Here is a 10,396-nt window from a genome sequence, read left to right as displayed (position 1 = left end):
TTTACACCCCCAAAATATTTCATAATCCATATACAAGTCTTTGACTACGAGTTCAACATCTAAACACTACCGGTAAGGTACATACAAAAGATCCGATTTTAACAAAAGCATTTAACCAAAGTTTTGACCATAACTTAACAACTTCACGGAAGCGTGCATCATAAGTGTGTTCAACCCAAATAGCGCCATCAACAAGTCGCTTTACCTGCATACAATCGATCCATTAGACAATTTAGAAATAAGTTTATTCGACAACAACATACTAGCCAACTACGAGAGAATATTCATAACTCCTTCCAAACATAAATTTCTCAACTTGATTTATATCACTTCATGTCATTCGAACCATGTTCTTACCATACTTCATTTTCGACTAACTCATTACTAGTATACGATCTCAACATGAAAAAGGATATTATTTATGATTATGCAACTAATAACATTTCGTAAGTAAAGGAACCTACCTTTGTCGTTGTTTGTTTGCGACCCGGAACGACTCGAGCTTTCTTCCTTGATTCCTACAATCCAAATCACATACTTTAGGTTCATGTCATTCTCTTCATTCCGTTTTTAACATATTCTTACTACAAGCAACAATTTCCCAATTCTAGTCATTTATCTTGTAAAATCATCCAATTATATCATTCAAGCATTTTAAAGAACACTTGGCGTGCATACTATTAATTAAGCATAGTGTACAAGTATTATTTGCATGACTTAGCTAGTTCATGTCTAAATCATCAAGAACATCCATTTGTAATTGAAATCTCATACAACCCTCATCCTAATTCGATTTCAAAAGGTGACATTTTATCAAGAACATCATCATGTAACATCATTTGTGCTAATCTACATCATAACCTCATGTTACAAGTCACTACTATCCAAATTCTAAGTGGGTTTTTACCTTTAACTATCAATTAGGTCGAATTCAAGCATAATTCAAGTTCCATATGGAATTTCTAACACATGCTTATACTAATTTCATATGAACTTCAAGTTTTACTAAAAACCCATTCCATACATGATCATTAAATCATAAATTTCGACATACCTTATGTAGGAAATTCTTAGGTGATCAAGGATTAGTGTTCATGCATTCAATCAGACTTTGATTTCCCTTTCAATTTTACTGATTTGTTGAATAAGAGGGTTTTCCCCTCTTTTCTTCTTGTTCCAGGCGACACACCCACACCTCATATGTGTGGGTGGTGTGTTTCTTTTATATTTTAGTAAATTATCTTTCACTATTTACATATTCCACCCCTTATGTTAACATACTTATTTTTAAATGGCCATAACTTGTTTCTCCTAACTAAAAATTCTAATTCACTTTCTAACTAGACTCACTTACTAGTTATTTCCTAAAACATGTTTTAACAATATAAATATGCAGACTCATAATTAAATACGGGGCGTTACAAGTCCACCCCCCTTAAAATAGGTTTCGTCCCCGAAACCCGATTACGTACCAAACAAAGACGGGTAGAATCTTCTCATCTCATCCTCTAATTCCCAAGTGAGATCCGACCCCTTTCTGTGTTGCCATTGGACCAATACTTGCTTAATTTCTTTGTTGTGAAGAGTCTTTATCTTGGAATCCCTTATGGCTACCGGCCTTTCTATGTAATTCATCTTCTCGTCTATTTCGATGTCTTCAAGGGGTACATAAGCCGTTTCATCCGTTGAACACTTCCGCAATTATGACACATGGAAGGTATTGTGAATCCCTTCTAATGAGGAAGGTAACTTTAACCGGTAGGCTACCTTTCCAACTCGAGCTAAAATCTCGAACGGTCCGATATATCGGGGACCCAATTTTCCTCGCTTACGGAATCGAATTATGCCTTTCCACTGGGATACATTTAGGAATACCCGATCCCCCACTTGGAACTCAATAGGGCGTCTTCTTTTATCCGCATAGGACTTTTACCGGTCTTGCGTCGCTTTTAATCGAGCCCGTACGACGTCGATCTTTTCATTAGTTATCGCCACCACATCATTCGGTGCGAGTTCTCTTTGTCCTACTTCTCCCCAACAAACAGGGGTTCTACACCTTCTCCTATACAACATCTCATATGGCGCCATTTGTATGCTACTTTGGTAGCTATTATTATACGAAAATTCCACTAATGGCAAATGTTCATCCCAGTTTCCCCCGAAATCCATCACGCATGCTCTCAACATGTCTAAAAGAGTTTGAATCGTTCGTTCGGATTGGCCATCCGTTTGTGGGTGGTATGCGGTACTCACATGCAATTGGGTACCCATTCCTTCATGAAATTTCCGCCAGTAACGGGAGGTGAATCGCGTATCCCGGTCTGAAACAATAGACACTGGTACACCATGGCGAGAAACAATCTCATTCACATAAATTTCCGCTAACCTTTCCGAGGAAAAAGTCTCCCGAATAGGTAGAAAATGGGCGCTTTTAGTAAGGCGGTCGACAATGGCCCATATTGCGTCATGCCCTTTCTTTGTCTTCGGCAGTTTGGTTACAAGGTCCATGGCTACATTTTCCCATTTCCATACCGGAATTTCTAAGGGTTGCAATTTCCCGTATGGTTTTTGATGTTCCGCCTTAACTTGAGAACATGTCAAGCATTTAGATACATACTTAACAATATCGCGTTTCATTCCTGGCCACCAAAAATTTTCTTTCAAATCTCGGTACATTTTAGTGGCTCTCGGATGAACCGAGTAACGGGACTTGTGTGCTTCTTCCAATAAGAAGGTCTTCGCTTCATAGTGTCGCGGTATCCAAATCCGCGCAAACCTCGTTCTTAACCCACTTGCGTTTACTTCAAATTCATTTTCAAACCCTTTCGTTCTTTCACTTTTCGGATCACCAGCATTTAAGGACTTATCTTGCGCCTCTCGTATTGTTTCAAGAAGGTTTGGGGTAACTATCATTCTCATTGATTTCACTCGAATAGGTGGTGGGTATTCCTTCCGACTAAGTGCATCCGCCACAACACTAGCTTTACCCGGATGGTAAAGAATGTCACAGTCATAATCTTTAATCAATTCCAACCATCTCCGTTGCCTCATATTGAGATCTTTCTGCTCGAAGAAGTATTTAAGGCTTTTGTGGTTTGAATAAATTGTACACTTCTTTCCATACAAATAATGCCTCCAAATTTTTAAGGCAAACACTATCGCCGCCAGTTCGAGATCGTGGGTTGGATAGTTAATTTCATGTTGCTTTAGTTGTCTTGAAGCGTAGGCAATAACCTTGCCTCGTTGCATCAAGACACAACCCAACCCTTGATGGGACGCGTTCGCGTATACAACTAAGTCTTCCATTCCCTCCGGTAGGGTTAATACAGGAGAGCTTGACAATTTCTCCTTTAACATTCGAAAAGCCTTCTGTTGATCATCATTCCATTCGAACCTTTCTTCTTTCTTTGTCAGTTTAGTTAAAGGAAGGGCTATTTTGGAGAAGTCTTGGATGAACCTCTGATAATAGCCAGCTAGACCTAGGAAACTTCTTACTTCACTAACATTCTTTGGGGGTACCCATTTCATCACGGCTTCCACCTTAGAGGGATCCACCAAAATCCCCTTTTTGTTAATTATGTGACCTAAAAACTGTACTTCCCTAAGCCAAAACGCACATTTAGAAAACTTAGCATATAATCTTTCCCTTCGAAGCGTCTCAAGTACCTGACATAAATGACTTGCGTGTTCAGACTCGCTACGAGAGTATACTAAAATGTCATCAATAAACACTATGACGAACTGATCTAACATATTTCGGCATACCCTATTCATTAGATCCATAAAAGCGGCCGGAGCGTTAGTTAACCCGAATGACATTACCAGGAATTCGTAATGTCCGTAGCGAGTTCTGAACGCAGTCTTAGGTACATCCTCTTCCCTTACTCGTACTTGATGGTAGCCCGATCGCAAGTCGATTTTTGAAAACCAACTTGCCCCTTGTAGTTGATCAAAGAGATCATCTATTCTCGGAAGTGGGTATCGGTCCTTTACCGTGAGTTTGTTAAGTTCACGATAGTCGATGCACATTCTCATCGACCCATCTTTCTTTTTAACGAACAAAACAGGCGCTCCCCACGGGGACATGCTAGGGCGTATGAAACCCTTGTCAAGAAGTTCTTGTAATTGGACCATTAATTCCCGTAGTTCCGCGGGCGCCAACCGGTAAGGCGCTTTGGCTACTAGTTTGGCATTTGGTTCTAATTCGATACGAAATTCGACTTCCCGCTCGGGTGGAAGTCCCGGCAATTCGTCCGGAAATACATCCGGGTATTCATTCACTATCTTAGTATCTTCAATTCTTAAGGCTCCTAATTTAGTATCGACAACATAGGCTAAAAATGCTTTACTTCCATTCCTCACGTACTTAACTGCTTCTAAGATAGTACAAAATTTTGCCCTTACTTCCCTTTCCCCGTGAATGGTTACCCGTTTCCCTTTAGGAGATGTCACATGAATAATTTTGTTTTCGCATAAAATTTCCGCGTGATAACGGGATAACCAATCCATACCTACCACTACTTTAAATTCTCCCAAAGCCATGGGAATCAAATCAATATCAAAATCTTCATCATCTATAGTGATCCTACAACCTCTACATATTTCGTGCAAAAGGTAACTCTTACAATCGGCAATTTCTACTTCGAGAGGTGTACACATTCTTTCTATCGTGAATAAAGGGGAACGTGCAAACTCACTAGAAATGAATGATCTACTAGCTCCGGTATCGAATAATATATAAGTGGGTATAGAGTTTATTATATAGATACCTGAGACCACATTCGGGTGAGCCCTTGCTTCTTCCGTGGAGATTTGGAACATTCTTCCCTTAGCTTTCGCGGGTTCTTCTTTCTTTCCTTCCTTCTTCACCCCTTGTTTGAGCTTTGGGCATTCAGCTTTCACATGGCCCGATTCGTTACAATTGTAGCACACCCTCTTGGGATTCGGACAGTTATAGTACGGATGCACTTCTTGTCTGCAGTTGTAACACCCCTTCCTTCCCAATAAACATTCACCCGAATGGGGTTTTCCACATGTCTTACATCATGGAAACCCCCCTTTGGAAGCTTCTTTCTTTCCTTGATCATGCGTTTTGGGTTTCTTAGAAGAGCCTTGAGTTAACCCCTTCTCGGCTTGCCTTTTCTCCCCACGTTCATCTTGCCTCTTTATCTCAATTTCCCTATCCCTTGCTAGATCAATGATCTCGTCCAAAGTTTCACATTTAGAAGGAGTTATGAACTCCCGAATTTCAGCCTTAAGCATGTCATGATAACGGATAATCTTCTTCCTCTCCGTTCCAACTATTTCTTCACAACACTTCAGTTGATCAAGGAAGGTGTTCATGATCTCATTGACTGGTTCATCCTTTGTCGGAGTCAGAGAAAGTCTTCTTGGATTCGATCCACAGCTGATTGTGGACAATGGTACTTGATAAAAGGTTGTTTGAATTCTTGCCAAGTCAAAGTTTGAACTCGATTCTCTCCGATCTCCTTACTATACGAGTCCCACCAATCTTTAGCCCTTCGTAAAAGTTGCCCCGTGGCAAACATGACTTAATATTCATTGTCACAATGACTTCGAATGAACACCCCTTCCATGTTAGCTATCCATCTTTGGCATTCAATGGGATCAATTTCCCCATTATAAGTTGTAGGCTTACATGCCATGAAATCCTTGTAGGTGCACCGTCTTGCTTCCTTCTTGCCTTGAATCCCGGTTATCATTTCCTTCAATTCATCCACTTTCCTCGTGATCATATTCTCCACCGTACTTAGTACTTGACCCTCCACGTCTTGTGCTAGCTTTGAAACGTTTGCATCAATTGCCTTCGTTACTTCATCCGAAATCATCTTGTTTAACTCGTTTCGAGTTATACGTTCGGTAGTATCCGTGTTTCCTCCACTTGCCATCTACAAATAATCATTCGTGTCAAACATTATTACATTCGTTCTCCTCATCATTCTATACATTATTCATTCTTAATATCTCATTCCCATAAGTCATAAACCTCTTAAATCTTTCTTTACAACATTCTAAAGACATTAGTTACTTCATTCTTTTATGTACATGACTTCCCGTTCTTTCACACATTCGTCATTAAAACATGTTAATTATCTTAAATTCTTAGCTTCATGAACAATTTGAGGTGTTTCTTAAGTTTAATGAAGACTTAGAACTGAGTTAAAGGTCCTCGCATAACAAACAAACAATTTAGGAAAAGCAGACATGGAGGGGTCGTCGCCGACGGTCCTCAGAAAGTTGCGTCGCTGACTTTAGTCTGTAGACAGGAACTTAAGCCGTCGGGTGAAGGGTACCGTCGCCGACGGCATAGGAGGCCGTCGCCGACGGGCTCTCTGGTGTGCAAACGCTGTTAAATCAAAAACCTTCATTCTCAGCCCCCTTTTCCAACCCGAAATGGTCTTGGGCAGTCCCGAAACCTTCCATAGCACCCATTATCATTCAAACCCAGGATATACTAATAACTAAACCATAACCCATTCCCGTTTTTAACTAAAAACATGAAATTCTTAGAGTACTTACTCGCGTGGCGCCTTGGAACGAACACACTTTCACAAGAGCTTTCGGTTTGAGTTCGAGCACCATCACTTACTCGAATCTCTCAAACCTTCGCTCTGATACCAACTTGTAAGGCCTAAAACTTAAAAAGACACTAGCGAACTTGCATTTGACAAAATAGTAAACGGGTCGAATAATTTACAACCAAAATTCTGCATTTAACTTCTTACTAACTAATATGGAATAATTACAAAAGAGTTTACACCCCAAAATATTTCATAATCCATATACAAGTCTTTGACTACGAGTTCAACATCTAAACACTACCGGTAAGGTACAATCAAAAGACCCGATTTTAAAAAAAAGCATTTAACCAAAGTTTTGACCATAACTTAACAACTTCACGGAAGCGTGCATCATAACTGTGTTCAACCCAAATAGCGCCATCAACAAGTCACTTTACCTACATACAATCGATCCATTAGACAATTTAGAAATAAGTTTATTCGACAACAACATACTAGCCAACTACGAGAGAATATTCATAACTCCTTCCAAACATAAATTTCTCAACTTGATTTATATCACTTCATGTCATTCGAACCATGTTCTTACCATACTTCATTTTCGACTAACTCATTACTAGTATACGATCTCAACATGAAAAAGGATATTATACAATATTACAAAAAGCAACATGGGTCACCACTCAAACTTAAATAAGAGACACGTCTCCTCCTATGCCATTTGCCACCTTTTCACCAAAAAAAAAAACCCACCGGTGTCACACAATATTTACCACCTGTTGCGTTAATGTAACACCTCGTAAAATCACGTCCAATGATGTATCGACACGTGTAATAAACCCTAATAAAGTCAAAACTTGAACTCAAGGGACTAAATTTTTCGAAAAATCAAAAACTTTAATTATAAACAAACTAGAAGTATTAACATAACTTAAATAAGTTTTTAAATAACCTTTTATGGTTTTATATTCACGAATGAGCCACTTGTTAATCAAGTGTAGCCGTTTGTGTAATTAATTGAAAGTTTGCGCAACAAAGGGTTAAAAGCGTCAACATGTTAATTCTTACCTCTGAGTGACCTTTTAACAAACCGAGAGATTCATAATATATGATTATACTCTCGGGAATGCCAATCATTGGCCGTCCAAGGCTTTTGTGCCTTTAAGTGACGTTACGCGCAACTTTGTAAATATAAGGGACTAAAAGTGTCAATATGTTTAATTATACCTCTGAATGACCTTTTAAGGAACCCGAAGCATTGTGGTACTTAATAATACTCCCAAGAATGCTTATTAAGAATTAAATAAGGCTTCAATGTTATTAATTAATGAAATGCGCAAGTTTGCGCATTAGAGGGGCCTAAAGCGTCAACGTTTGAATCTACGCCATTCGGTGACCATTTAAGTGATCGAGAGCATAGTAATATTTAAGTATATGCTTGGGAATGCCTATTATGGGCCATGGAAGGCTTCGATGTCATTAAACGGCGTTTCGCGCTACTTAGCGCAATTAAGGGACTAATTGCGTCAAACTGCAAAAGTAAGTCGATTCGTATAGAATCGGACCTTCCGGAATATGACCATAAGTTAAACATACCTTATTTATCCTTTATATAGCTTAGATATAAGCCTAGAGGTGTTCGGTGCGCAAAAATAAACTTTTATGTCATGCAGGGACTAAAAGTGTCAAAAAGTGCACAAGTTTGCACTTTTGTGCATATCTCGCGTTCTGAGTATCCTCGGACACCCAAAAATTTATGTAAGCACTAAAATATTTTATTTTAGTGTTTGGCTTGATAAAATTCCATTCGTCGCGTAATTTGGATCGTTTTTAGCGTCCGTCCGTGTTTCGTCGTAATTAGCCGAACAACGGGACCGTACGACCAAACGAACCGACATCCGGCATATTTTTGGGCATGTTTCATGTTCCCTATGCTTAGGCATCATTGTAGAGCCTTAAAAATGGTTTAACGGCCTTCGGAAGTGTCGGAAATGACAATTTAGAGTGCAGGGGCCAAAACTGTCAATTGCTGAAAGTTCCCTGGTGCAGACCTGGTCCTTACGGACCGTATACAGGACCCCATACGGTCCGTATGGCTTGCCCAGAACCAGAATTTCTGAAAACCAGCCTTGGTATTGCTCTTGTCTCTCAATCCATGAATCTAGGGGCTGCCCATTGTTTTGTAAACCATGGGTATGAAGTGTAGGGCTGAGATTGAAGCACGATTATCGATGAACGATCCTAACGGCTCTCAAAATCCTATAAATACCCCCCTTGATCATTGTTCTCTTTGCTCATTTCCTTCTAATTTGCTCTCTAACACTCAAATCTGAGGAGCCTGATCAAAGGAACCTCCTTTTGAGTAATCTTCAGTCTTTTGGACTTTTGTAAGTGATTCTTTCATGCTTAGTTTAATCGTTTAGCATTTAAACCGAAAAGTCAAGCGTTATCGATAAACACTTTGACTTTTAATCGGTTGATCCATGGTCCGCGTTGAACATGGCTACGTGATCGTAATTAGGTAGGTATTTAACCCTCTAAAGGGCATCTCCTAATTACCACGTTTACTTAGTTTAATTGTCGGGCCAAATTAAAGTCAATCGGGTTGTTTTAAATAAAATTCATAGCTAATAATATAGAAGCTATAAAATCAGTTTTATCACTTTAATAACTTGGTAATTATTAATTGATCATGTCTAAGCATGATTCAACCCGACAATTCTAAGCATAGGCTCGGTTCGGAACCGAAAGTCGCAAAAGTTGACTTTTGCTTTGACTTTCAGTTCTAACCCGAATTGGACTTATTTAGACATGCCTTAGGATTCCTTTAGGATCATGTTATAGGTTAGTATAACCCTCTGAGGTTATACAACCTGAATCCTTAGTTATCCTATTCATTTGCAAGTTTCCGTTATATGCCGAATTATTGACCGTTATGCCTTTTGACCCTAAAACGATGTTTTTGAAAATGTGAGAGGATAGAAACCTTCACTACTGAATTATAAACTTGTCCATAGAATTTGACATCAGTTTGAGGTCTAGATTAGGAGTTATGCTCAATAGCGTAATTAGAAGCTTCTTTAGTAATTAAATAGCATAAATTGCATATAGCCTATCTAAACCCAAATTTTTATACAAAACTTTGTACCTACTGTATTAAAGTAATATTTTGGGATTTTTAGAAATTTTTATTTAATTTTAGGCTGAGCATAACTTAGTGTTCTAAGCTTAATTCGGCTAATGTCGGTTTTGCCCTTTTAAGCAATAAAATGAGTTTTATAGATTCGATTGACCCCAAACCTTTTTCTACTAAACTAATATGTTAAATAAATTATTTTGAGCTTTCTGGAATTTTCAAAGTATCAGCTTTCTTTATAAAACCCGGAAATGGCTCCAAATCGCCTCTTTAAGCGTTTTTAACACATAAGTATGCACTAGAACCTATTTAAGCATATGAGGTTGAAACCTACTGATGTGTTCAGTAAAATTTTATAATTTAAACAGTAGGAGAATATCTTAAGATCAGAATTCCAGTTTTGACCTTTAAGCATATGTGAAATTACCAAAACGCCCTTATGGTGTCTAGAATGATTAAGATTGATAAATTTCACATAAGAACTTATACCCTACTATTATAACTCGGTAAAATGAGTAGGTTTACTGATTTAATCAGACCTGTAACTCAGTTTATTATTTGAACCCTTTGTATACCATTTTAAATGACCAAAATGCCCTTATAAGGCATAGTTTGGGTTTAAAACCATTTAAGGCATAATGGAAGGTATCATTCTGATATCACAACATGTTAAAGGCATAATAACTTAGGAAACTTGTATATGACCCTTATGGTTATG

The 10,396-nt window shown here is 38.5% G+C and overlaps 1 long non-coding RNA gene across 1 annotated transcript; it reads right to left on the bottom strand.

Moving 5' to 3' along the window:
* Positions 1 to 1,179, bottom strand: LOC110887341. The gene is made up of 3 exons (XR_002563243.2): positions 1,055 to 1,179; positions 465 to 518; positions 1 to 205 (listed from the first exon to the last, which is right to left on the bottom strand). It is a non-coding gene; the product is annotated as an uncharacterized LOC110887341 (long non-coding RNA).
* Positions 1,180 to 10,396: the final 9,217 nt, after the last annotated feature.

The sequence above is a fragment of the Helianthus annuus genome, chromosome 11 (assembly GCF_002127325.2).
Source record: "Helianthus annuus cultivar XRQ/B chromosome 11, HanXRQr2.0-SUNRISE, whole genome shotgun sequence".
In the NCBI taxonomy this organism is placed as follows: domain Eukaryota; kingdom Viridiplantae; phylum Streptophyta; class Magnoliopsida; order Asterales; family Asteraceae; genus Helianthus; species Helianthus annuus.
Note: the sequence above shows the minus strand (reverse complement) of the source record. Positions and strands in the feature narration are given on the sequence as shown.